Here is a 25656-nt window from a genome sequence, read left to right as displayed (position 1 = left end):
TCTGGTCAGAAACCTCACTCTCACCTCGAGACTGCAAAGAGCTGCCCACCACTGACAGGAGACACCTGTGGGCCCGTTCCCCTGGCCACCCCTGGGATCTGGTCATGGAGTCACTGAATGGGGGGGTCCATGGGGTGAAGTGAAAGATCCCACATGTGACCCAGCCTGTCTCTCTCCCTGTAGAAATGCTGGCTTCGAGGAAAGCAGGGACCAGGGCCTCCCCTTCTCCCACCCAAGTCCAAGTTGACACCAGTGAAATGCTGTGACCTCTCCCCAGGGTCCCTTAAAGCACCTGTCAGCCCAGAAAGGATCTTAGAGTTCTTCAGGTCAACCCTTTTGGACAAGCTCCAGATGCTACCCTCCAGCACCCCCTCCCTGCCACCTCCTGAGGGTTCTTCTGCCCCACCGTACACTCGCGTGGCCCCGGCCTCTGCCCAGCCTGCCCTCCACTTAGCACCCTTCTTCCTCGGGGTGGAAGTCAGCCTTTAGAGGGCAGGCTCCTTCTCTGAGTCACTGTTCCTGACCCCAGGAGGGCTTGGTGCCCCTCTCCCCAGTCCTACAGCCCACGAGGACTGCGTGCCTTGGTGCCAATCATCCCCAACTGTCATCTGTCCATCTCCCCCTGGTGTGAGGACCTGCAGGACAGGCACCTGGAGGTCTGTCTCCTTTACCACAGTCCCCACACACAGGGCCTGATGGACACGGAGTCTGTGGACACAGCAAGAACGAGTCTGGATTCAGCCCTGTGGGTCTACCTGGCTGGATAAGCATCTACGCGCAGGAAGCCAAGGGGCTTCAGGACCAGCCAGGATGAGGGGGTTGTCTGTGAGTGCCTCTGAGGTGCCCCCAAGTCCTGGGAACACTGCCTGACCATTTGGCACTTCGGTGAATCTCACTCATTCTGTCCCCCAACCGGCTGGGGTGGAGCCCATCCTCTGTCTCCTGTCCCACCCCCAGCAAGGAGACCAAAGCCTGCAGGCTGGGAGACAGGCTGCTGCCACCCTCCCCGCCTCCGCACACCCTCTTCCTTCCACCTCCTGGGCCTTGGGAGGGCCCTGCTGCCTGACTCCCAGGATGCAAAGGTGAAAGTGTGAAAGGACCTTGGGAAGATGGGGTTCTTCTTCCTCCCAAACACCCTCCACTGGTGAGGCATGGATTGCTCTGCTTCTGTCTGGCTCACCCCAGTGCCAAGGCTCTGAGGCCACGGCTGGCTCACTCTCACCCTGTCCTCCCCTCCTCACCCCAGGTCCTGAGCCAAGTCCCTCGAGCATGCCAGCAGCTGAATGAGGACAGAGACTTGTCTGTCTGTCTGTCTGTCTGTCCTAGAGCCAGGGTGTTGGGCGGCACCCTGGGTGGGGGCAGCTGGGAACAAGCCCTGGGAGTGCTGTGGCGGCAGCTACTATTCTGATTTTCTGAAGCCATTCTCTCATTCTCTGCCTCTCTCTGGGGAAGGAGACACACCCTCCTCTCCACCTTCAGGCCACTTGCCTGGTTCAAGTCCATCCCATCTATCACTTGGTAACAGTGGAAGGAATAGTAGTGAGTGTGTGTGAAATGCTTACTGCGTGGCAGGCGCGGTGCTCAGCACTGCACGTGTTTTCTCACTTATTCCTCATATCACATGCACAAGGCAGTCCCATCATGATGTCCATTTTTTGAGGCTTAAGGGATAATATAACTTGTCTGCCAACACAGGTAGAAGCCTGGGCCACAATCTAGGTTCTTTTTTTTCCCCAAGACAGTCTTACTCTGTTGCCCAAGCTGAACTGCCGTGGCGTGATCTTAGTTCACTGCAACTTCCACCTCCCAGGTTCAAGCAGTTATCCTGCCTCAGCCTCCCGAGTAGCTGGGATTATAGGCATGCACCACCATGTCCAGCTAAATTTTGTATTTTTAGTAGAGATGGGGTTTTACCATGTTGGCCAGGCTGGTCTCAAACTCCTGACCTCAAGGGATCCGCCTGCCTCAGTCTCCCAAAGTGCTGGGATTACAGGTGTGAGCCACCATGCCGAGCCAGTCTAGGTCCTTAACCACCAAACAAAACTCTTCTCTGCTTCCAATCCCAATCCCCACCCCAGTAATCCCTCCTCCACTGGAGGCCAGCATCCTTGCTCTTACATCCCTAATGGACCTGGTCACATCCCTGCTTAAACCCCACAGTGAGTGGACTTCTAGAAAAACATGGCACATTGAGCAGACAGATTTATCGCTGCTCCCTTCCAAAACTCCACTCTGATGACAGTAGAGGAAACAAACAAGGCATAAATCCATAAGGGGTGATGATGGATAACGAAGGATGTCAAGATTCTGGAAGCTGGGAAGCAGATGGCCGGGCAGTAACTGACTTGGTAGAGTGATGAAAACTGAGAGCCAAATGCCTGCAGGGAGGAACCATCCAGAAGGAGAAGCCCGGAAAAGCCTGTTTCCAGGGACCCCTCAGGGCCTTAGGGCCAGGAGGGCTGAGAACAGTGGGCTGAAAGTCTGTAAGAACTGATCAGACCCTATATCCCCTCCCAAACCCTGTGTAGCCAAGTGACAGCCACGTCTCCACCCAGCACAGAGCCAGGGATCACTCCCTGGAGAGGGTGAACCAAGAGGCTCTGGACCAGCAACACTGGGCATAGATGAAGGCCCAAGGCAGAAGGACCTACAGAGAAAAGAGGACAAGCAAAAGTCTACACATCGAAGGGTAAGAAACACGCCAAGCCCCTTCCTCACTTGGATGCCGGAATGCTGCAGCCAGACATACACTCTCCCAGGAAAAGTCTAGAGGATTCTTCTCTGGGGAAACTGAATCACTCAGAAAAATGACCTCAGATACTGACATTAGAGGATCTCCCCAAAACAGCCCTATCCGAACCAGTCCTTCAGCAGTGACTTGGAAAAGTCCTGCCCAAGTCCACAAATTGCCCAATCGGTGTCTCTGCATCTCCTTGCTATATATGAAATACTGCCAATGCGTTTTAAGAAAACTTTTTTTTGAGACAGAGTTTCTGTTGCCCAGGCTGGAGTACAATGGTGCAATCTCGGTTCACTGCAGCCTCCGCCTCCTGGATTCAAGCGATTCTCCTGCCTCAGCTTTTTGAGCAGCTGCAATTACAGACACCAGTCACCGCACTTGGCTAATATTTTGTATTTTTTTAGTAGAAATACAGTTTCACCATGTTGGCCAGGCTGGCCTGCCTCGGCCTCCCAAAGTGCTGGGATTACACGCATGAGCCACCTGGCCAAGAAAACTGTTAACATGAAACAAATATTTTTTAAAAAATAACCCAAAGGAAAGAAAAACATTTCAGGGAACAGAAGAAAAAAGTCAAATCCATGTAAGTAATAATCTCACAGAGATAAGAGAACCTACTGTACCCATGAAACAAGAATAGGATCAAAAAGTGCACAGGTTGAGCATGTCCAATCCCAAAATCCAAATGCTCCAAAATCCAAAACTTTTGAGCACTAATATGATGCTCAGAGGAAATGCTCTTTGGAGCACTTCAGATTTTGGACTTTCAGACTGGGGATTCTGAACTGCTAAGTATAATGCAAATACCACTCACCCCCAAAAAATCCAAAATCTAAAACACTTCTGGTCCCAAGTGTTTCAGATACAAGACACTTAATGTGTATTTAGTGAATGAAAAAGTTCAAGAAATTAAAAGTACAATGAAAAAAATAAAAAATTTAATAGGATTATAAAGTAAAGATGAATTAGATACCTCCTGGAAAATAGAAAGAGATGGCTGGGCACGCTGGCTCATGCCTGTAATCCCAGAGCATTGGGAGGCTGAGGGAGGAGTCTAGGAGTTCAAGTACAGCCTGAGCAACATGGCAGAACCCCATCTCTATGAAAAATTTAAAAATTAGCTGAGTGTGGTGGGACACACCTGTAGTTCCAGCTACTTGGGATGCTGAGGCAGGACGATCATTTGTGGCTGGGAGGTCGAGGCTGCAGTGAGCCATGATTGTGGCACTGCACTGCAGCCTGGGCAACAAAGTGAGACCCTGTCTCAAAAAAAAAAAAAAAAAAAAAAAAAAAAAAAAAAAAAAAAAAGAAAGAATAGAAAAGAAAATAGAGATGAAAAAGTAGAAAATGTTTAAAAATAAGAAAGCAAGAGAATAGCTGCATATGAAGGATTCCAGAAAGAGAAAATGTAAGAAAGTTATCAAATAAATAATATGACAACAGTTCAAGAACTGAAGGGCACAAGTTTCTGGATTAAAACAGTCCAATGAGTGCTACCTCAAATTAAAATAGACCAAGGCATATATTGTAAAATTTAAAATCACCAAAGAGAGAGAGAGAGTCCTAAAAGCTTCCAGATTTTTTAAAAGGTCACATTCAAATCAGAATGGGATGGGACCTCTTCAGAGCAATGTTGGAAACTAGAAGACAACAGAAAAATGCCTCCAACATTCTGAAGAAGAGTCACTTCCAACCCAGAAGTTGATATCAAATCAAAATATCAATCAGATATGAGGGAAGAATAAAGACACTTTGAGATGGGCAAACTGTTTACCTCCATGCACTCTTTCTCAGAAAGCTACTTGAGGATGTGCTCCACCAAAACAAACAAAAAAAAGATACCTCCCCCCCAAAAAAGTACCATGGGATCCAAGAAACAGGAAGACCCTCCATGAATATTTTGGGGCAGGCCTAGAAAGCATCTAGTCTAAACTGGAGGACAGAGGGAAGTTGGTAGGAAGGTCCAGGAAAGAAGGGAACTGCTGGATTATCTGGTAGGGATTACCTTTGAAAAAACTGGATTAAGAGACATCTTATAAAACTATTAAAGGATCTGGAAGGCCTGGAGAAGCAACGAAAACCAAGCACATAAAAAACTTGTTCTTAAAAAGAAATGCCATCTAGATGGGGCGCGGTGGCTCACACCTGTAATCCCAGCACTTTCGGAGGCTAAGGTGTTGAATCACTTGAGGTCAGGAGTTCAAGACCAGCCTGGCCAACATGAGAACCCTGTCTCTACTAAAAATACAAACATTAGCTGGGTGGGGTGGCAGGTGCCTGTAATCCCAGCTACTTGGGAGGCTGAGGCATAAGAATCACTTGAACCTGGGAGGCAGAGGCTGCAGTGAGCCGAGACTGCACCACTGTACTCTAACTGGGGCAACAGAGTGAGACACTAAAAAAAAAAAAAATGCCATCTTATTACAACACTTAGTTCAGCCATCAAGATTTATAGCCATAATAATGAAAACACAGAATATGGGCTTAATCCAAATATGTTAACACTAAATTGGGATGAAAGGTGAGGGGACAAATGTATGTACAGGAAGTGATGTAAGGGTGCTAAATCCCAACCTTCCAGATAATATCGAAACTGGAAAATCAATAAATGAGAGTGTAGCAATGCTTTTTGGAAATAGAAGAGTAAATACAAGAAAAAGCTAAAAGTGTTAAGTTTGAAGGTGGTTGCCTAGAAAAAAGCAATGGAGGGTGGGGAGAAGTGGGGCAGGTATACAATGCTCTGCTGTTGCCATCTTATTCTTTTTTTGAGATGGAGTTTTTTTGCTCTTGTTGCCCAGGCTGGAGTACAGTGGCGCAATCTTGGCTCACTGCAGCCTCTGCCTCCCGGGTTCAAGCAATTCTTCTGCCTCAGGTTCCTGAATAGCTGGGATTACAGGCGTCTGCCACCATGCCCAGCTGATTTTTTATATTTTTAGTAGAGAGGGGGTTTCACCATGTTGGCCAGGCTGGTCTCAAACTCCTGATCTCAGGTGATCCACCCACCTCGGCCTCCCAAAGAAATGAGATTACAGGCATGAGCCACTGCATCTAGCCTGCCATCTTGAATTCTTCATATCTTTGACCTTGCTCCTTGTAAGCGAGGTCTATTTATTTTATTACTATTATTTTGTTGAGACTTCTCAGTTTGCTGTTTGTTTTCTGCTATAGAAATTTGAAGTTTTTAAGCAATCAAATTTGTTAATCTTGTCTTTTTATAGCATCTGAGTGTTGTGTTAGAAAATCCTCTGCACCACTCCAAAGAAGTGAAATTCACCTGTTTTTCACTTATAATTAACTTCTTTAATCCAAATACAGAGATGCAAAGTGACGTTTAGCTAGTGAATCTTATCCAGTACCCTGGAAGCATCTTTATCAGTCCAGACTGACCACATGCAAACAGCACCACCTCCATGCCAGCCTAAGTCTGTACTAAGCCCCTGGATACAGAACTCCAGGCCACAACCCCTCCAGTGATTTTCTGGGGGTGACATTTTATTAACAAAGATGGGTTTCCCTACATGTCCATCTTTACCAGGAATGGAAATTTACACAAAAGAGAAAAGATGCAGGGGAGGGTGGGGATGCACAGCTGGAACTTTCCAGCAGCCCAAGGGTTCATTTACCTCTCTGTTCCTAACCCATGTCGACCCTTGACCACAAGAACTGGCACTAGCTTGTCATGAAGAGTCCTAGAGAAGCCGTCTCCTGTGTGTTTGATTCTGGGAAGCTGGTCCTTGCCAGTGTCAACTATCCTACATGAGACAGAGAAAGTCACACTTAAGACCAATATATGGCATAACGATCCTACTGAGAAGGGCCCTGGTAGCCGAGGCAGTACTCTAAGACCAGCCTGCCACAGTGAGGCAAGCCTGGAAACAAAGCCAAGTTCAAGGTTGCTCCCCCAAGACATTCCTTTCTCTATTGGCCAAACCACAGGGGTGAGAGAGGCTCGGTTCCACCAGGAAGCATTCTTGGTTAAAAGCTTGAGAACTAATATAGTTAACTTAAGTAAAAGGGACTTATTGAAAGACTGTCAGGGAACTGACAGAATAGAAGGAAGCTGATGGATCAGGCTTGAGAACAGTTAAGAACCAAGAAACAAAGAGGAAGGCCCCAAGAACCACAACAACAGTCTCTTAACAGAAACGGTTCAGCCTGCCCACCCCATGACCTCTGGTGGTACTACAGCCATCTCTGTTTCCCCGCCTTTCTCACTCAAATGTCCACGTGCAAGGAAAGAGCATTTGGTTGGCTGAGTCTAAGTCACATGCACACGCCCTGGCTGCAGCAGGGCGAGAGAGGATCCGATCTGGATCCTAGCTTTTCTTACTAAGACCCCACACAAAGGCAGATTCTCCACTCTGGAGACTGAAGGTCTATTAGGCAGAAACAGTGTCACTACTTGTTTTTAGACTCCGAGCAGGAAGGGACTTCACCCCAAAGAATGCTAAACCTAAGGCATCTGGGGGCCCTTACCTCATCTAGAGTTGATGAAAAATGATGTGGGTGGGGATGGGGAGAACTGCTTTTCCTAACAGTTCTTTCCATAACAGTTTTGATTGGAAGTTTAGTCCATTAACATTCAAGGTTATTATTGATCTGTAAGGACTTACTCTTGCCATTTTGCTATTTGTTTTCTGGTGGTTGTGGTCTTCTCTTTCTTCTTTCCTTCCTTCCTGTCTTCCTTTTTGTGAAGGTGATTTTCTCTAGTGGTATGATTTAACTTCTTGCTTTTGGTTTTTTGTGTATTCATTGAGTGTTTTTTTGTTTTTTGTTTTTTGTTTTTTTGAGGTTCCCACAAGGCTTGCAATACTACCTTATCACCCATTGTTTTAAACTGATAACTTTACACTGCTTGCATAAAGGAACAAACAAATAAACAAGCAAAAAGAAAACTCACCAAAACTCTACACTTTAAATCTGTCCCTCTGCTTTTTAACTTTTTGTTGTTTCTACTTTTATTGCACTGTGTCTTGAAAAGTTGTTGTAGTTATTATTTTTGTTTGGTTCATCTTTTAGTTTTTGTTGTTGTTTTTTTGAGACAGTCTCACTCTGTCACTTAGGCTGGAGTGCAGTGGTGCCATCTCGGCTCCCGGCAACCTCCACCTCCTGGTTCAAGCGATTCTCCTGCCTCAGCCTGCCAGGTAGCTGGGACTACAGACACATGTCATGAGGCCCAGCTAATTTTTTTTTTTTTTTGTATTTTTAGTAGAGATGCAGTTTCACTGTATTAGCCAAGATGGTCTCAATCACCTGAACTCGTGATTTGCCCGCCTTGGCCTCCCAAAGTGCTGGGATTACCGGCGTGAGCCACTGTGCCCGGCCTCATCTTTTAGTCTTTCTACTTAAGATAAGAGTTGTTTGCACACCACAATTACAGTGTTATAATACTCTGTGTTTTTCCGTGTACTTACTATTACCAGTGAGTTTTGTACCTTCAGATGATGTCTTATTGCTCACTAATATCCTTTTGTTTCTGATTGAAGACTTTCCTTTAGCATTTCTTGTAGGATAGGTCTGCTGTTGGTGAAATCCCTCAGCTTTTGTTTGTCTGGGAAAGTCTTTATTTCTCCTTCATGTTTGAAGGATATTTTCGCTGGATATATTATTCTAGGGTAAAAGGGTTTTTTTTTTTTTTTTTTTTTTTTCCTTCAGCCCATCACACATATCATGGCACTCTCTGCTGGCCTGTAAGGTTTCCACTGAAAGTCTGCTGCCAGATGCATTGGAGCTCCATTGTATGTTATTTGTTCCTTTTCTCTTGCTGCTTTAGGATCCTTTCTTTATCCTTGACCTTTGGAAGTTTGAATATTAAATGCCTTCAGGTAGTTTTCTTTGGGTTAAATCTACTTGGTGTCCTATAATGTTCTTGAATATTTATTCTCTGCTATTATCCCTTTGAATAAACTTTCTACCTCTATTTCTCCACTTCCTCTTTAAGGCCAGTAACTCCTGGCTTTGCCCTTTTGAGGCTATTTCTAGATCTTGTGGGCATACTTTGTTCTTTTAAATTTTTTGTCTCCTCTAATTGTGTATTTTCAAATAGTTTGTTTTCAAGCTCACTAATTTTTTCTTCTGCTTCATCAATTCCACTATTAAGAGACTCTGATGCATTATTTATTGTCGATTGCATTTTTCATCTCCAGAATTTCTGCTTGATTCTTTTTAATTATTTCAATCTCATTGTTAAATTTAACTGATAGAATTCCAAATTCTTTCTCTGTGTTATCTTTAATTTCTTTGAGTTTCCCTGAAACCACTATTTTGCATTCTCTGTCTGGAAGGTCACATATCTCTGTTTTTCGATGATTGGTCCTTGGTGCTTTAATTAGTTTGTTTGGTGAGGTCATGTTTTCCTGGATGGTCTTGATGCTTGTGGATATTTAATGCCTGAGCATTGAAGAGTTAGGTATTTATTGTAGTCTTCTCAGTCTAGCAGTGCATTACCCTCCCGGCTTTGCTATGTGCCAATACACATGGAGTATTCCCAGGCAGAGAGGCTCCCTCAAGCCTCAGTGTTCAAGGTGTTTACTGGAACTTCATCACAGAGGCATGCTTGATTGTCCACGTGGATGGATCTTCTCAGTTTTCAGTTTCCAGTCCTTCCAGGGGTGACCTAAAGCCTGGACTCTAAATCTCTTAGTTGGTTTTCCTGGCCTGGCTAGACCCCACCCTAAATCTCATTATTAGACTATCCGTTATGACCCAAGAGCCCCAGGCAAAGATACTCCTGTCAGGCATTACACATTGAAGATTACCTCCCAGGAGTCTAGGACAAAGGACAGTCCTCTTTTCGGTCAAGGTTAATTTTTATTTGAAACTGTACAACATGCCATCACTCCATTATCCTTTCTGTTTTATCTTCAAAATAACCCTAATTTATGGGTAAGGATGTTTATTATCATAAACAAGATCTCAAGAGGGAAGACACTTGGGCAAGGTTGCACAGTTGATCCTGGACTCATGGTACAAGACTCTTTTCACTCTCTGAGAGCCCCGAGTCCTGAGAAGAAGATGGAAACAAGGTGTGTATATGTGTGTGTGTGCACATGTGTGTTTGTGTGTGTAAATGTATATTTAATGAGTATGTGTGGATATGTGTATGTCTCTGTGTGTTTGTGTTTATATGTGGATGTTTGTGTGTCTATAAGTATCGTTATATATGTGTGTATCTGTCCAGTGGTGCACATCTGGAATGCCAGCTACTCAGGAGGCAGATGAAGGAGGATCACTTGAGCCCAGGAGTTTGAGAGAGAGAAAATTTCAATGATCTTCTTGCAATTAGAAGAAGAAACCTGGGGCTGGATATAAAAAGACATAAAGCACCACATAAAGAGGCAGAGAAATGTCTAAAGAAAAACAAGTGATCAAGAATTAGTTAGTTCATCGATAAAGAAATATAGCACTTTAGCAGCAGAATAAAACTGTAAGATAATTTCCTCTAGAACCCTGACAATCTTTGTGAGAAAACTGTCGATCACATATGTTAATTGCCAAAACTTGCAGAACTCTGTGCAACAGAACTGGCTAGTAAAACCATCTTTCTTAAACTCATTATACTACAAGTGACATTCAACTTTTTCTCAAGCAAGATTTCACAAACCTATCTCCAGCTTCCAGATGGTGAGGGAAAGTGTGATCAGATTTTATGATAAATTGTGCCTGTCTCTGAGCCCATCTCCTCCTATTGAAGAGAAGGAAAATGAAGCAAGCACATTGCAGCACTGCCGACAAAAGTCACAAGATAAGCAAATCATTATTATTTAAAACCAGAGGGTCTTATAATTTATTCACGAATGCCACACATTCTATATTAGATCTTTCAGTTCAATTTACTTGTATTCTTTGAAGCAAATTTATAAGATTCAAATTATTCAGAAAATACTCCCAAGCTAATAAAACACTTTAACCACAGGAAGTATCATGCTACACAATGGTGTGGTGGTGAAGGGTGTAGGCTCTAAAACCAGAAAACACAGGTTCAAGTCCTGGCTCTACCACTTTGGCAAGGTTACACGGTCTTGCTGTGCCTCAATATCTCCATCTAAAATGTGGGGATGACAATAATAGTGTCTATTTCACAGAGTTGTTTTGAGGAAAATAATATATATAAAGCACTTTGAACAGCAGTTATTGCTATATAAATGTTTGCTATAGTTATTTTAACATTTCAGATTATAAATATCTACCCTGTTACTCAGATAACAAGAGTCCCTAAGCTGATAACATGATGAAGAGCTTTTGGGTTTCTTAATTTCCATCAGTTTTGTGAGGGAAAAAATACCACATGAACAAGAGCAACGAAGCAGGCGTGAGAAGGAAGCTTGGCTTAAGATTGGGGGGCTTGGATTTATTAGGCTTTTGTCTTCTAAAAATTTCCTAAGCTCCATTGATAAGATGTTCAATATCAATCTAGCTAAAAAGGACCAATAGACCCCACAAGACACAGAGTTAGAGACAAAAATAGAAGGGTAATAAATGAAATATGGAAAACTACACAACCAGAAAAATAAACAACTACCAGTATCCAAAACATGGCTAAATCTCACAGGATTATGTTGAATGAAAGAAGCCAGCCACAAACGCACACATAAGGAATGATTCCATTTATATGAAGTTCAATAACAAGTGAAACGAATCCATGGAATCATGTGAGATTTAGCCATGTTTTGGGTGTCACCAAGATGGCACTTTTTGTGTTCTAACATGGTGGAAAGGACAGAAAAACAAAAGAAGAAAACTGAGCTAGGTAGCTCCCTCAAGCCCTTTCATAAGGTCACTAATCCCACTCATGAGGGGGCTCCTCCCTCATGACTTAGTCATCTCCTAAAGACTCCATCTGTTAATACTATCACATTGGGGTTTAAGTTCCAACATGAATTTTGGAGGAGACACAATCATTCCAACCATAGCAAATACACTTTACTAAAAAAGAAGAAAAAAGAAAAATCTTATCTCTAAACATAATTATTCTAAGAGTTTATTATATTTACAGCCCAGTTTTCCACTTGCATACATACATATTTGTGACCATGAGTGTCATTCTTAGCTGAGAAAAGTTTCAGCAAGTTAAGTTTTTTCTCACATTATCTATTAATATCTTATTCAGATAAAACCAAATTTCTAACCTAGATTTTAGGTTGAGATAGAAACCCATAGTCATTTGTTGCAATGTGAGAATGACAGAGAGAGATATTAACTAGCAGAATCCAACTATAAAAATAAATTTAAGAGCACAATTCTCTACTAATGACTCCCCCAGACAAATCATTACTTGGATAGCAATGAATCAACTAAAAATGAAAGTGAGAAAAATTCAAGTCCTTTTTGTGATGGATGGATGTTTATGAGACTATTAAGTGAAGAGGGTTCAGAAACAAGGGAATAAATGGCATGCTGATTTGGGGTTGAATGGAGTAATGAGATGATCTTGGAAATACAAGAATCGTGCTTAATGGGACTTGTCTACTTGCAATTCAATAAACCAATATATGTAAATTCAAAGAGACAAAGGACATGAGCACTCAGAACAAAATTATAGGAATACAGCCAGTCACAGTGGCTCATGCCTGTAATCCCAGCACTTAGGGAAGCTGAGGCGGGCAAATCACCTGAGGTCAGGAGTTTCTGACCAGCCTGGCCAACGGGGTGAAACCCCATCTCTTCTAAAAATACAAAAATCAGCCGGGCATGGCGGTGGGTGCCTACAGTGCCAGCTACCTGGGAGGCTGAGGCATAAGAATCACTTGAACTGGAAGGCGGAGGTTGTAGTGACCCGATTGCCCCACTGCACTCCAGCCTGGGCGACAGAGTGAGATTCTGTCTCAAAAAACAAACAAACAAATACAAATTTGCTGTAATAAATTTAGCAAAGAGGCACTAAAGTTGAGATAAGGGTCACTGTTCCACGTCTGACACCTTTAATTCTTGAGTCATGGGGATGGCAAGCCACAAACAGAATCTTCTGACCGGAAGCTAAAACCAGCCTTTGGGGTGGGTTCAAAGAGACTGTTCAGACTCAAGATGTGAAAGCGGATGTTTCCTGGTAGAAAATACCCTGAATGCAAGGGCATTTTCAAAAACAGTGGTGCTGGGAGAAAGAGAATGCTGTGTGTTTAAAAAGAAAAAAAAAAAAGTAAAAGAATACAAACAAGGAAGAAAAAGTGACAGACAGTAGGGTGACCATACGTTCTCAGACCATCCAGGCTCTGAGGAGGGCGAGACTAGGCCAAAGTTACCCAGCAACAAGGTACAGCTAAGGTTATGTCTGCTGTCCCGGTGCAATTATTATAGTGCGCCTTTCACTCTCCTAAGTGTCTGAATTTGGATGATAAAGCTTATGATCACCCTACCAAAGAGAGGAAATTAGCCAGAAGACCCATGTGTCCATTTTAAACGGTGTGGACTGGCCCACAGCCCCGTGCCGCTGCCCAGCTGAGCGGCGTGCACCACCTCTGCCTCGCCCTACCCCGCCCTGCCCGGGGCTCCAGGAAGGCTGGAGCGGAACCCTCGGCTCCCGCGCGGCTCTGGTGCCACCTGCAGGTTACGTGTGGGAACTGCTTTTCCACACCCCGACCCTGGACAACCTTGGACTTGGCCAAAAGACATTCCGATCACGGGAAGCCCCGGCTGGGGATTTGGCTGGACCCTGAAATCCACGTTACAGCATAAGATGGGCCCAGCTTAAACCAACGAAGCCCAGCTCCTCCTCTTCCTACCCACTTCTGTTCTGTCTCATTTTGTAGACGGGAAACTGAAGCCTAATTCAGATTTTTCATTGGTAGGATTGTGAAGCAAACAGTTGGAGCCTCCCAGGTGCCATTCCCCACATCTCTGTCTTTCCCCTAATGTGTTAGGATAGTGGGGAAGCAAGAGAGCTTAAGCCCACTAAGCTCCTAACGTGTACAGGCCAGAGTGGGCACTTTTCTCTCCAGCCTTGCACTTGATGGGAAATAGGTGATCACACAACTAGGAGACAGGATCAGAGTGGGCTCGCGATGTGCTCACCGTCTGTCAGCTGAAACTGGAACGCAGTGTGAATATGTCAGTCTAAATGCAGAGCTCTATGCATGTTCCTCTCTATTCCCTTGGTCACCAACACCAATTCCCAAGGCAGAACCCCAGGAGGGCTGGACTGAAGGACCTGGAGGTAATAGAAAACAGCTCAAGAGTGGTGTACATGTCACTGGACTTTGGATTCTCCTGTGTTGGAGCCTGTGAATTGCTACCGGCAGTAAACCGAGGACACTGTAGGGTTCACCTTCTTTTAGGGATCACAGTTCTGCTCGACCTATCTCCAATGTCCGAAAACTGTTGTTTTATATATTTTGTTCCATTTTTCTAGTTGTTCAAGGTGGGAGGCAAATCTGGTCCCTGTTAGCAATCATGGTCACATGTAGAGGTTGCAGGATGTTGTTTATATCTGTATCTTTTTTTTTTTTTTTTGAGACAGGATCTCACTCTGTCAACCCAAGTGGCGCCATCTCACCTCACTGCCACCTCCACTTCGTGGCCTCAAGTGATCCTCCCACTTCAGCCTCCTAAAGTGCTGGAATTACAGTTGTGAGCCACTGCACCTCGCCTAAAATTGTATCTTTCTTATTATCAGTGAAGTTAAACATTTTTTCCTGTGTATCAGCAGCATTTGCATTTCTTTTTCTTTGAACTTTCATATATTTTTTCCCATTTTTCTTAGGATTGTTGGTCTTTGTCTTCTCTACTTTTAGAATAGAATGAATATGATATTAATCATACTTCGAATTGTGGCCATGATGGAGTACCTGTATTGATGATAGTCTCCCAGCATAAACAACTACAAAGTTGGATGAAATACATGAAGAAATTGTCTTCAGACATTGGGCAATAGGCAGTTCCAGGTACAATCTGAGAGACGGGAATCACATGAAGTGACTGCTACATTTTTCTGGTGGGGAGTTTCCAAAGCCTCAATGACAGCACCCAGAGGAAGAGGCCAAGCCGAGAGGATCAGTGTTGTTTGGTGGAGGAAACAGAGACTGCCACTCAGGGCTGCTAAAATGTGTGTGGCAGAGTCTCAGAAAGGACAGAGTTGCAGAGAAGGAGCCCCAGAAATCTTACAGAGGTTGCTGCAGGTCCTTAGCCAAATGCGAAACTATGAATGTGTGGATTGAGACTCTGCAAGGTCCAGCACAGAACAGCCAATGGGGAGCTGAAAGCTAAATAGTAATTTCAGTGGTCACAGACTACTGGAGATACATCTGAATTCTAGCTCAGACAGAGTCTCCACTCTTGGAATCTCAGGTCTTGATGAATATCCCAGACACTCACAGGAGGGTCTAGAAGGCCATGCCTTGGGATTAAGGAAGATTCCCTAGGAATAAGGGCAAACCTAAAAAACAGCTCACCCTAACAAAACCTAAAATGGAGCCTTGACAAACATGATCCAGTTAACCCATCAGTAATTTAATTCCCTGCCAAAACAAAACTCAACACTAAAGTAGGATAACATAATCTACATCTTTACAATGAAGGTTCACAATGTCCAACAGATCAAGTAACACTAGACGTGTGAAAAAGTGAGAAAATGCATCCTAAAATTAAGAGAAAACCGGTCAATACGAACAGACCCACCATGCATGGCGGCTCATGCCTGTAATCCCAGCACTTTGGGAAGCCAAGGCAGATAGATCACTTGAGCTCAAGACTTTGAGACCAGCCTGGGCAAAATGGCAAAACCCCATTCTACTAAAAATTCAAAAATGAGCCATGTGCAGGGGTCCGTAACCCCCAGGCTGTGGACTGCACCAGTTAGGTACCTGTTAGGAACCAGGCTGCGCAGCAGGACGTGAGTGGTGGGCAGTGAGTGTTACTGCCTGAGCTCTGCGCCCTGTCAGATCAGCAGGCATTAGATTCTCACAGGAGCGTCAACCCTAATGTGAACTGCACATGTGAGGGATCTAGGTTTCACACTCTTTATGAGAATCTAACGCCTGATGATCTGAAGTGGAACAGTTTCATACCATAACCACTGCCCCTGATCCCGTCTGTGGAAAACTTGTCTTCTGTGAAACCAGTCAGGACTGCAGGTAGCAAGTGCCTGTGGTCCCAGCTACTTGGAAGGCTGAGGTGGAAGGATGGATTGAGCCTGGGAGGTGGAGGTTGCAGTGAGTTGAGATCATGCCGCTGCAATCCAGCCTGGACAACAGAGTGAGACCTTATCTCAAAGAAACAAATAAACAGAAAGAGCCAGGCATGGTGGCTCACACCTGTAATCCCAGCACTGAGATGGTGCCATTGCACTCTAGCCTGGGCTACAAAACCAAGCTCCATCAAAAAAAAAAAAAAAAAAAAAAAGAAAGAAAGAAAGAACGAACGAACCCATAAATGGCTCACACATTGGAATTATCAGGCAAGAGGAGCTTTAAAGTAACTACATACATACATTAAAGAATTTAGAGAAATATCAACACCTGTGAAGGATGGTAAACTAAGAATTTAGAGAAATAAGTTTTAGTATAAGTATGTCCTAAATATGTATGGTACATACTTACTAAAATAGTTTACTTTTTATCAGAAATCTAAATTTAACTGGGTGTCCTATATTTTATCTGGCATCTCTACCCCAAAGCCAAGCAGGAGAGAGTCCAGAGTCCTATCTTCCAGCAGGCGACCTAGCCTAGGAAAGGGCCTGGCCAGGGGCAATTGTGCATTGGATGGGTTCGAGATGCCAGTCATTCAATGTGTCAAAGGTTTGCCAGGCCAGCATACAATCGATATTATTTTTATTTAACATTTTTGTCTAAAGCAACTTTAAAAATTTTAACCTTTTATTTGGAAATATAGATTCAGAGGAAATTTCAAAGATTGTACAGAGAGGTTTCATGGACTCACTCAGTTTCCTCCAAAGGTTCTATTTTGTATAAATGTAGGACAATATCTAACAATGTCACATGTCTAGGTCTATGCCATTTTATCACATATGTAGACTCTTTTAACCACCACTACAATCAAGATACAGAACTGTTCCACCACCACGAAAATCCCCCTCCTGCTATTCCTCTGCACTCATTCCTGGCTCTTCCCCTCCACTATTCCTACTCCTGGCAACCACTAATCTGCTTTCTGTCTTCATAATCTTCTTACATCAAGAACATTATAAAATGCAAAAATTAGCCAGGTTTGGTGGCACCAGCTTGTAGTTCCAGTGATGTGGAGGCTGAGGCAGAAGAATCACTTGAACCTGGGAGGTGGAGGCTACAGTGTCCTGCCACTGCAGTCCAGCCTGAGAGACAGGGCGAGACTCTCTCAATGAATGAATGAATGAATGAAGGCCTGGCACGGTGGCTCACACCTATAATCCCAGTGGTTTGGGAGGCCGAGCCAGGTGGACAAAAATTAGCCAGGCATGATGGTGCGTGCCTGTACTCCCAGTTACTTGGGAGGCTGAGGCATGAGAATCACTTGAACCCAAGAGGTGGAGGCTGCAGTGAGCTGAGATCGTGCCACTGCCTTCCAGTCTGGGCCACAGAGTGAGACTTCATCTCAAAAACAAAATAAAAACCAAACAAAGAAAAACAGAACATTATATAGATGGAATCACACAGTATGTGGCCTTTTGAGACTAGGTTTTTTTTTTTTTTTTTTTCTACTCAGCAAATGCCTTTTAAGATCCATCCAAGTTGTGCATGTTCCTTTTTATTGTTTTTTTTCTGTTTGAGATGGATTCTCACTCTGTCACCCAGGCTGGGATGCAGTGGCAAGATCTCAGCTCACTGCAACCTCTGCCTCCTGGGTTCAAGCGATTCTCCTGCCTCAGCCTCCTGAGTAGCTGAGATTATAGGCACTCACCACCATACCTGGCTTTGTTTGTTTGTTTTTTTGAGATGAAGTTTTGCTCTTGTTGCCCAGTACAATGGCGCAATCTCGGCTCACTGCAGCCTCTGCCTCCTGAGTTCAAGCAATTCTCCTGCCCCAGCCTCCTGAGCAGCTGGGATTACAGGTGCCTGCCACCATGTCCAGCTTTTTTTTTTTTTTTTTTTTTTTTTTTTTTTTTTTGTATTTTTAGTAGAGATGGGGTTATACCATGTTGGCCAGGCTGGTATTGAACTCCTGACCTCAGGCGATCTGCCTGCCTCGGCCTCCCAAAGTGCTGAGTTTACATGTGTACGCCATCATAGTATTTCATAGAATGGATGTATCAGTTTGCTTAACCATTCACCTATTGGGGGGTACTTGGTTGTTTTCAGTTTGGGGCTATTACAAATAAATCTGCCATGAACAATCATGTGTGAGGTTTTGTGCAGACATTAGTTTTATTTTCTGGTACAAATGCCCAGAAGCAATTGCTGGGTCATATATTGAGGTGGATGTTTAATTAAAGAAGCTGCCAAACTACTTTTTAGAGTGTCTGCACCATTTTATATTCCCACCAGCGATGTATGAGAGAGTGAGTTTTGTCTGCATCCTCGCCAATATTTGATATTATTACTATGTTTGATTTGAGCTGTTTTAATAGATATGTAGTGATATCTTACTGTGGTTTTAATTTGCATTTCCCCAGTGGTTGGTGTTGAAGATCTATTCCTGTGCTTTAAGTCAACTCATTTTTAAAACCTAAATAAATTTATTTAAAAAGGAAACTTTTGCTTTGGGAGGCCAAGGCAGGCGAATTGCTTGAGTCCAGGAATTCAAGACCAGTCTGAGCACATGGTGAAACTCCGTCTCTACTAAAAATACAAATATCCAGCATGGTGGTGTGCGCCTATGGTTTCAGCTACTCGGGAAGTGAGGCAGGAGGATTGCTTGAGCCTGGGAGGTCAAGGCTGCCATGAGCCATGATTGCTCCATTATACTCCAGCCTGGGTGACAGAGCAAAACCCTACCTTAAATAAATAAATGAATAAAAGGAAATTTGTGATTGGTGGTTCTCAAAGTGTGGTCCCTGAGCCAGCAGCATCAGCATCACCATCACTTGAGAACTTGTTAGAAATGCAGATTCTCAGGTGCCACCCCAGACCTCCTGAATCAGAACCTCTGAGGCGTGGGTTCAGTGATCTGTGGTTTAACAAGCCCTCCCGGTGAGAATCGGTCTCATTTACTACAAATAGAAGGTAATGGTAAAAATAAATGCATCTGCGTATCACCTGAAATCCTCTTGTGGGCCTCAGGTTCACACACCACACTTCTGGGCAGGAGCCCCACCCACAGAGGCTATGACAAGAATGCTACTGCCCCTGGGGCTGTGCAGTGACAGCTCACACAGCTCCACATGGCAGTTCTGAGTTTGGGAAGTGCTGATGCAGTCCTACCACAGCCCTTCCTGCCCTTCACTGGACTGAGAAAATCCGGGCTCTGAGGAGGGCGCGACTTGCCCAAGGTCACCCAGCAACATGGTCAGTCTCCTTTCCCAGGGTCCTCACAGTGCCTGGCCTGTTTAAAGCCTGCCTCTATTCACTGCTGAGTGAAAACTCCAGCTCCAAAACAGAATATGGGGAAGGATACTATCTTGGGCAGCTTATGTTTATAGCTGCAGATATACGGGAAAAAAGTCCAAAAATACTGTTGAAGCTGTTCTTTAGGGAGAGAAGAAGTTTGCTGTTTGTGTTTTTAATTTTTATATTTCATAATTTTTATCACAATGCATAGTTACATAATCAAAATTTATTAAATGTTAAAATCGACATGAAGCCTGATCCAGCCATGGCCTATCATTGGCAGAGTCAGGAAACCTTCCAGATAGAGCAGCCCCGCAACTGCCCCAGGTCACACCCTGGGCCTGGGCACATGCTAGGTCCTCTGTCTGGACATCCTCGCCCCGTGGTGGCCTCCACATCCGAACCCACCAGCACCTCCTGTGGGCGAGGCCCTCCCCTGCATCCAGCCCTGAGCACCCCCTAGCCCAGAGGGCACCTCATGGTGTGAGAGTCTGCCTGCCTGTCTCTAAAGAGAGGAAAGCTCCTTGGGACATGTGTTCCGCTTGACCATCACCCTGGCCTGGTACAGAAAGGTGGACAGTGGGTATTTGGTGAATAAATGAATGAATTATTGGAATGAATCCCCTAAATGGTGATTTCCTGAGGCCCTTCTCCAGCTGGCCCAGGCAGAACCAGTTCCACTTTTCACAGGAAAGCCAGGTGTGAGGAGCAGGGCAGGTATGTGTGAGGGGCCAGGTTCTCAAAGGCTGGATGGACACAGGGCTTGTGGTGGGTCTGGGGGTGGCAGTGCTGCTGTGGAATCTTCGGGGAGGGCTCATCCCTGGAATCCCCCAGGGGATCCTGCTGCGTGGTGTGAGAATTCCTGGCTGGTGGTGACACACAGGTACTTGCTTGGATTGGCCACCTGGTCCAGCCCAAGGAGCTGCGCCTCCAGCCCCTCAGGGAAAAACTCACTTCTGATGTGTGACAACAGCTGCAGGCAAGGGGAGGGAGAGGTGTGATGGGCCTTGGTCTTAGAAGCCAGAAGCCAGTTCATGCCCCTGCCTTGGTCTACGTGGGAAAGGGATGAGACCTCAGCTAGCTCTAGGGTCCTGGGTTATGGTAAGAAGGGCCCTCCCTTATGGACTCAGTGACACAGGCTGACCCAGCCCCTCCCCGAGCCTCATCAGTGAAACCAGGGGTTTCGACAGGGCTGGGCCAGGGCTCTCGACACCTCCCAGCTCTGACCTCTGGCTTTCTCCCAGGAGGGCAGAAGATCAGACAGAGGTGACCCAGGCTCCCCTGTTTACCTCAACCTCCTTGTGGAGCCTCCCTCTTTCTGCCTGTGCGGTGGGTGGGGCCAGAAGGAGGGGCACTCACCTGTGGGTCTCTGACTTCTCTGCCCAAGTGTGCCTAGAGAGCCTGGTCTACACCCAGTGCTCTGCTACACCTACGGCCTGGCCACAACCTCTCTGCCTCCAGAGCAGTCCTGGCCCAGGGAAGAAGCTGGTCTCTGTGTGGAATGATAGGTAGAAAATGGAAGTGGGGACGACAGCTCTGGAAAGGATCCAAGGAGGAGGTGCCTTCCCAAGGATGTGGAGGGTATTTTTTCCGGAATGGAGCTTGACTGTTGTGGGCAAACATCAGGAGGTGGAGAGGATGGTTCCCTCTGTGGGAGCCGGGACGACTTGCCTGGGCCAAATGGTGGTTGGCTGTGGGTAGGGCAGGCAGAGCTGGGGTGCCCAGAGCCTGGGGTCCCTGTCCTTGCAGAGGACTGGAAAACAAAACAAGTGTCCCCTGCCCTCTGGCTGGGGGACATCCTCCACTTCCAAGCCCAGACACACACCAGCTGCCACAAGCCCCTGAGGCTCTTCAGAGGACCAATGGGCAGCCACACCCATGCTGGGCCAGCCTTCTGGGCCCACCTGCACCCTGGTCAGAGCCCATGACTGAGGGGACTCTCTGGGGACAATGGGGGCAGTCTTATGCTGCCCTCTTACAGGTGGGTCAGTCCCTGGGATCTGCTGTTGGGCTGGGGTGGGCTGAGGCTGTTCTCTGCTGGGGTGCCTGGTGGACAGCACGTAGAGCAACTTCTCCTTGGCTTTCCTGGACCCCAGGACACAGCTGAACACTGCGCTTTACCCTGGATGCCTTTGGATTCTCAGGGGACCCTGGGAAGGAAGAGGGAGATGCCCCACCAGGAGGCCAGGGCCCTGGGCCAGGCTTGCTCCTCCTAGTCCCTCCAGCAGGCACCTCCTCTCCAGATTGATATCACCTGTTTCCTGAAGTCCTGGGCTACTGACCAGAGAGAGCCCCAACACCCTCACCAAGGCCTGTTCTTACATCAGAGCAGCTAGTACATGAGTTCGGAGCTGAAGGGGGCGGAGAGAGAACACAGGGCTCTGTAAGAGTTCTCGGCTCCCTGCTGCAGTGGGCCCTGTAAGAAGGCCCCCCAAAAATCTGAAGCTGCTGTAAGTCACTGGGAGGAAACTGCGGCAGACATGCGTTTCCCAGCCTGGTAGATGCAGACGGGTGTCCGGGCCCCCGAGTGGGAGGCCCAAATGAGGCCTTGGATGTGGCAGTGCAGGAATTCTAGCCAGCACGGGGGCCCTGGGCAAGTCATTTAATCTCTCAGAACCCCACTCCTGGTCACCATGGGGCTCTTGTGTGGATGTAAAGGACCCTCAGGCCACTTATGTCCCATCAGTGGAAGCCTAGCATGGGTGGAGACCCCCGAGACTGAACTCAGTGGCGGGATCCAGCCCACCCAGCTCTCCTACTTAGAGCCCAGAGCCAGCAGGGTGGGCTTCCTGGAGACGAAGGCACTCCTGCGGGCTGGGGAGCATGAGCAGGGGTCCCTTTGGGGAGGTGGAAGAGGCTGTGGTCAGTGGAGGCCATAATGAGGCAGAGCTTGGGCAGAAAAGGCCTGTTGATCGGGGGATCTGAGATCCGACAGAGCCTGGACTAAGGACACTGTGCCACTCAGGCGGTGGAAACTGAGCTACAGCTGGGCCCCCTGGTCCTGAGTGAGGCCTTGCCAGTCCTGGAAGGTGTGCCAAAGGTGGCTCCATGTAAGGGTGCATCTGAGCACTTTTTTTTTTTTTCATTTTTTTGAGACAGAGTCTTGCAGTGGCATGATCATAGCTTACTGCTGCTTCAAACTCCTGGGCTCAATTGATTCTCCCATCTCAGCCTCCCAAAGGGCAGGAATTACAGGCCTGAGCTACGGAGCCTGTTTTAAATCTTAATAAATATCTGCTCCTGGTCTGCTTCCCTGGCTGACACACTTGCTGGCATCTTGCATCTAGACAGACACGTTTCTGGACTTGGTTCCATTTGTTCTGATGGGCTCCTCTCTCAATGATCACATGTTACAGTATGTGGCTATTCTTTTTTTTTTTTTTTTTTTTTTGAGACAGAGTCTCGCTTTGTCGCCCAGGCTGGAGTGCAGTGGCCGGATCTCAGCTCACTGCAAGCTCCGCCTCCCGGGTTTACGCCATTCTCCTGCCTCAGCCTCCCGAGTAGCTGGGACTACAGGCACCCACCACCTCGCCCGGCTAGTTTTTTTTTTTTTGTATTTTTAGTAGAGACGGGGTTTCACCATATTAGCCAGGATGGTCTCGATCTCCTGACCTCGTGATCCGCCCGTCTCGGCCTCCCAAAGTGCTGGGATTACAGGCTTGAGCCACCGCGCCCGGCCGAGTATGTGGCTATTCTTACACATTTCTGTAAAGACTTGAGGGTTAGTATATTAATGTCAAAGTTCTACTGGTTTTCGAGGCTGGGTGGAATGTTTGGGCTAATTAAGTTGTGGGCATCTTGACAATATAGGCTTTCCCTCTGGGAACGGTGATTCTCGGATGCAGGTTTTGCACATTCTGGTTTATTGCTTGGCTCACTGCCACAGAGGGATGGCACTGCTCCACACACCATGCCCAAGAGATGTCCCACCTTATCTTTCTAAGTCAAGCTGAATGTTCTCAGCTGACAGTATATCATCAGTGCTGCAGGGACTCATTCCCCACAACCCGAGATGAAGTGAGGCGGAGACTGTGGAGCAGATCCGTGCTGACTGCATTTGTCCTTCCTGACCTGCACTGCTGCTGGCCGGGGCTGTGTCTGAGCTGACAGAGGGCATTGATTTGGGGACCAGGGAGGGGGCAGTACTGGAGAAATGCCCCTCACCTCCCTCAGCTCATCCTGTCCACCCAACACTTGGTCACCAAGGTCCCTGACTTCCAGGCCCCAGTCACCACTAACAGGATGCTGCATGGGAACAAAGTGTAGGCCCAGAACCTGGAGTTCAGGTCACTCCTCCTTCCAGTTGAAGCCTCTATCCCTCCCAGGTGATTCCAGCCTCATTCCTCCATGGGCCAAATATCCTAAACAAACGCCTGGACTGGGGGTCTTTACTTAAGTGCCCAAAAGCACAAGCAGAAAGGCTCTGCATGCCCCCGTGGCCTGCCAGAGGTAAGAGCCTGCCCGTCAAAATGCACAATCCTGGTTCTTGCAGGAAGGTGAGAAGTGGAGGAGGAAAAAATCCATCTCATTCTTTTAGCAGGAACCTAAACTTGGGAAAGCCAGACCCAGTACATTTCTTAATCCGGATACTTTTATAACTGGTTACAGCGGGGTCACAAGCACAACTGTTTTCCAACATCTTTCAACTGGCCATATGACACCATGTAATTTATTTTTTTCTTTTTCGTTTTTAAGGCCAGGGGGAGTGACTCACACCTGTAATCTCAACACTTTCAGAGGCTGAGGCAGGAAGACTGCTTGAGGCCAGGGATTCGAGACCAGCCTGGGCAACATAGAAAGACCCCCTATGTAACAGAAAAACCCTGTCTCAAAAAAATTTTTTTTCAGTGCAGTGGCATGATCACAGCTCACCATAGCCTCCAGCTCCCGGGCTCAAGCAATACTGCCACCTCAGCAGTTGGGACTCTCAGAGCACACCACCACATCTGGCTGATGTTTTAATTTTTGGTAGAGGTGCAGTCTCACTATGTTGCCCAGGCTGGTCTTGAACTCCTGGCCTCAAGAGATCCTCCCAATGTGACCTCACAATGCACTGGGGTTACAGGCATGAGCCAACATGCAGCCCCTGCAAAATCTGTTCTCCAGGTGCTTCTTTTGGACCTCCTAGCTAGACTGTCATTGGCAAATACTAGTTTATTATTTTCCCACATTTATGTTAATGGATTTCCCATGTTTTATTTATCTAGACTAGGGTTTCTCAACAGCAGCACTATTGATGTTTTGGGCTGGATAATTCTTTGTTTGGAGCTGTTTGTGCCTCGCAGGATGTTTATCAGCATCCCCAGCCTCCGCCTGCTACATGCCAGTAGCACTCCTCAGTGTGACAGCCAGAATCATTTCAGATATTGTCAAATATCCCCAGGGAGGCAAAATCACCTTCAGTTGACAACTGCTGACCTAAAAACCTCTGGAACAATGTTAGATCATGGTAATGATAGCACATACTGCTCCTGACCTTAATGGGAATACCTCTAGCATCAATGTATAGCAGCACCTGTATACTACTGTCTGGGCTGTTATTAGTACACTGTAGTAGTCCATTCTCACGCTGCTATGAAGAAATACCCAAAACTGGGTGATTTATAACAAAAAGAGGTTTAAGTTGACTCACAGTTCTGCATGGCTGGGGAGGCCTCAGGAAACTTACAATTATGGCAGAAGACACGTCTTCACAGGGCAGCAGCAGAGAGGAGAGCTGAGCAAAGGGGAAAGCCTGTTATAAAACCATCTTGTGAGAGTGAGATCTTGTGAGAACTCACTCACTATCATGAGAACAGCATGGGAGAAACTGCCCCCATGATTCAATTATCTCCACTTGGTCCCACCCTTGACCTGTTGGGATTATTGCAATTCAAGGTGAGATCTGGATGGGGACACAGAGTCAAACCATATCATATCCTTTATATTAGCATACTGTATCAAAGTAGAATTTTCTTTCTTTCTTTCTTTCTTTTTCCCCCTTTGAGACAGAGCCTTGCTCTGGCTCTGGCTGGAGTGCAGTGGCACGATCTCAGCTCGTGGTAACCTCTGCCTCCTGGGTTCAAGCAATTCTTGTGCCTCAGCCTCCCAAGTAGCTGGAACTACAGGTGTGTGCCACCACGCCCAGCTAATTTTGATTTTTTTTTTTTTTTTTTTAGTACACACGGGGTTGAATATGTTGGCCAGGCTGGTGTCAAACTCCTGGCCTCAAGTGATTCTGCCACTTCGGCCTCCCAAAGTGCTGGGATTACAGGCGTGAGCCACTGCACCCAGCCTGAAGTATAATTTTCACACTGTGAAAAGCTTGACTTTCATACAAATAATGAAGGAATAGGTATAAGATATTTTCTTTAATTTACAAGGGAGTCAGCAACACGGTGAAGCTAGTTCGAGGAGTGTTTTGAGAGACAGTGTCTGTAGTGCTCCAGGAAGGGCCTTCTGAAATGCATTCTGAAATAGAGACAAAACTTGTTAATACCCTAAAGGGAGGTTGAGCGTGGTGGC

At 46.1% G+C, this 25656-nt stretch overlaps 1 protein-coding gene across 2 annotated transcripts in view; it reads right to left on the bottom strand.

Annotated features, from left to right (window-relative positions):
- The window catches only part of CRABP1 (cellular retinoic acid binding protein 1), a 658055-nt gene that overhangs the window by 377738 nt on the left and 254661 nt on the right, over positions 1–25656 (bottom strand). The gene's annotated exons all lie outside the window — the stretch shown is intronic.

This window comes from Macaca thibetana, chromosome 7 (assembly GCF_024542745.1).
Source record: "Macaca thibetana thibetana isolate TM-01 chromosome 7, ASM2454274v1, whole genome shotgun sequence".
NCBI classification, from domain to species: Eukaryota; Metazoa; Chordata; class Mammalia; order Primates; family Cercopithecidae; genus Macaca; species Macaca thibetana.
This window is presented reverse-complemented; position numbering and strand designations above follow the sequence as displayed.